We start from the raw sequence: 3410 nt of genomic DNA, 5'->3' as shown, positions 1-3410 counted from the left end.
GTTATTGTCAGCAGAACAATAAGCTGAACAGTGGTTGTGGGGGTTACACTGATGTGATATGTTTGGGTGTCATGCGGTGATGGGTGCTTTGTATCACTAGGATACTCTTTGAAAATATCCAGTTGACTTCGCTAGTGACACTAAGTGGCTCAGTTTCCAAAACCAATGGGATTCTCTAACAGAGCGAAGCCATGAGCTGGGGAGCTGGGGTGTTGGATAAAATAGCATTAAAACAGAGCGATCAGAGAGTGTGGGGCAGCCAGCTGTGCGAGCGAGCTCACTGGGTTGTGGTCCTGTGCAAGTTCATAATCCCCCTTCACCCGGAATGTGAAGTTAATCACGTTGGTAGACAACACCAGCGGGGAGCGGGAGCAAACTCACAGCAGGACTGAGGAACTATTCAGTTGCAGATAGAAACAAAACGAGATTCAATTGATGAGTGTTCCTGAGGGAAAGTGACTGAAACACCCCGGTGGTTGTGATGCTGGCCAATGAAACCGTAAGGGGAATGAAGTGTAAATTTGGCATCAATTTGTGATGCAACAACTAAGTGACGTGTCTCTCCCCCTCTCTCACTGGAGAGGTCCAGGATGAATGTCAAAAAATGGAAAAACATAAAAGCAGGAAAGGGCTGGACCTTGTCTCATGGAGACAAACGTAACCTGCTTTGACAGCATGTTGATCATTATCCCCGCTCTTGGCTGAGTCCACTAGAGCCTGCTGGCCGTTAGCAGAAATGATAATATGTTTGCAATGCAAGAAGTCACAGTCCACCCTGGTGAGCCATGGGGACCACTTGTCAAAGTTACAAACGACTAATACAAAATGGCTTTGCCAATTTTGACATCGGTATGCACAGCGGTGCGTGTGGTTTTCTGCCTGCATCGATCTCTTCACTGACCGAAGGGGAGGGGGTGATAATGGTATCTCAAAGATCTAAATAGGAAATTTGCCTCCAGAGTCTTGGTTCTTCACTGACCCCACAGGACGAGGGGCCTTGTCAAGGTTCCTTCCCCACTCTGAACTCTGGTGTACAGATGTGGGGACCTGCATGAAAGACCCCCAATCTTATTCTTACCAGCTTAGCTTAAAAACTTCCCCAAGGTTCAAACTTTGCCTTGTCCTTGAACCGTATGCTGCCACCACCAAGCAACTTACACAAAGACCAGGGAAAGAGCCCACTTGGAGACATCTTCCCCAAAAATATCCCCCCAAGCCCTACACCCCCTTTCCTGGAGAAGGCTTGATAAGAATCCTCACCAATTTGTACAAGTGAACACAGACCCGAACTCTTGGATCTTAAGAACAATGAAAAATCAATCAGGTTCTTAAAAGAAGAATTTTAATTAAAGAAAAGGTAAAAGAATCACCTCTGTAAAATCAGGATGGTAAATACCTTACAGGGTAATCAGATTCAAAACATAGAGAATCCCTCGAGGCAAAACCTTAAGTTACAAAAAGTCACAAAAGCAGGAATATACATTCCATTCAGCACAGCTTATTTTACCAGCCATTAAACAAAAGGAAATCTAATGCATTTCTAACTAGATTACTTACTAACAGTTGTAAGGTTGCATTCCTGATCTGTTCCAGGCAAAAGCATCACACAGACAGATGAACCCTTTGTTCCCCCCTCTCACCCCCCCAGATTTGAAAGTATCTTGTCTCCTCATTGGTCATTTGGGTCAGGTGCCAGAGAGGTTATCTTAGCTTCTTAACCCTTTACAGGTGAAAGGCTTTTGCCTTTGGCCAGGAGGGATTTTATAATACTGTATACAGAAAGGTGGTTACCCTTCCCTTTATATTTATGACAGGCCTTGTGGAATATTTATGCAACTAAATTGATGCTAAAGTGTGATGAAAATGTCTCATCTTCAGATTCCGTTGTAAATGTTGGTTTCTTTCCCCTAGTTGGACCAAATGGCGAACCCAGAGCAAGTGAATCAAACGGTTCTCATGGAATTCATCCTGCGAGGATTTGGGAGTCTCCCTGAGCTACCAACTCTTCTCTTCCTGCTGTTTCTCATCATCTACATCACAACCCTGGCTGGGACCGTGGCTGGGAACGTCCTGATCTTTGCGCTAGTTGTGGCTGATCAGCACCTTCACACCCCCATGTACTTCTTCCTGAGGAGCTTGTCCTGCCCAGAGACCTGCTACACCTCCACCATCCTGCCCAGGCTGCTGGCTGGTCTCCTGACTGGGGACAGAACCATTTCTGTCCAGCGCTGCCTCACACAATATTATTTCTTTGGTTTCCTGGCAGTTGCAGAGTGATATCTCCTGGCTGCGATATCTTACGATCGGTATTTAGCAATCTGCAAACCACTGCACTATGCATCCCTTATGAATGGCAGGTCCTGCCTCCAGCTAGCAGCTGGCACTTGGATAAGTAGCTCTCTGGTTACTGACAAAACAGTATATTTAATGCAACAATTAACTTTCTGCGGCCCCAATGAAATTGACCATTTCTTCTGCAACTTCATCCCAGTAGTAAAATTCTCCTGCCATGACACACGTATGATGGAGCTTTTCACTACCATGCTAGCTGCTCTATGAACTCTGCCACCGTTTCTGTTAACCCTGGCAACATACGTCTGCATCATCTCCACCATTCTGCAAATGCCTTCCACCACTGGGAAGAGAAAAGCCTTTTCCACCTGCTCCTCCCACCTCATCATGGTGTCGGTTTTCTATGTGACCCTCATGATTGTCTACATGCTCCCCAAAACTGACACACTGCAAGACCTGAACAAAGTGTTCTCTGTCTGCTACACAGTCCTGACTCCCCAGGCTAATCCGCTCATCTACAGCCTGAGGAACACTGAGGTCAGAGAGGCCCTGAGGAAAGTTGTCACTACATTCTCGGCTGGCAAAAGGATTCAGAGCTTCCAGCTGTAGCTTGTTCAATGCACGTGAAATGGGAAGAAGCTGGCTTGCTGTAATGCGTTTGATGCATCACTCTCACTGGCCAGCTGGTTCTCTAGGTGAGGCCAGTGACAGCTATCACTCGCACTCGATGTGAGGCTGATATTTCTGCTGTCTGGACTTGGGGTTTGGTTGGGGTTAGGGTTTGATTAGTCTGATAGTTCACTCTTGTTGTGAGTTACTTTCCTGTACATTACTGTACAGCCTGTAATTACATGAGCACACACTATGTTTTATATCAAGCCCCTTTACCATGGACTACACCTGATGCTCAATATTTCTTTTTATCCTCATCCTTCAATGTGCAAAGTTAATGTGAGATGAGAACCAGGGCCCAGGGCCCAATCTCTCTGTAAGAACATGAGCCCTGAGGTGGGACAGTAAAGAAGAAAGGTCCGTACTGTGATAGTGGCACAGAGAGACCTGGCTACTAGTCCCTGTTTTGTCCCTGGGATCAAGGAGAGCTGACTTCACCTCTCTGG

General features: G+C 46.2%; 1 pseudogene; it reads left to right on the top strand.

Moving 5' to 3' along the window:
- The first annotated feature begins 1920 nt into the window (after positions 1-1920).
- Positions 1921-2901, top strand: LOC122462746 (annotated as a pseudogene).
- The last annotated feature ends 509 nt before the right edge of the window (positions 2902-3410 follow it).

This window comes from Chelonia mydas, chromosome 13, assembly GCF_015237465.2.
Source record: "Chelonia mydas isolate rCheMyd1 chromosome 13, rCheMyd1.pri.v2, whole genome shotgun sequence".
Lineage (NCBI taxonomy): Eukaryota > Metazoa > Chordata > Testudines > Cheloniidae > Chelonia > Chelonia mydas.
Note: the sequence above shows the minus strand (reverse complement) of the source record. Positions and strands in the feature narration are given on the sequence as shown.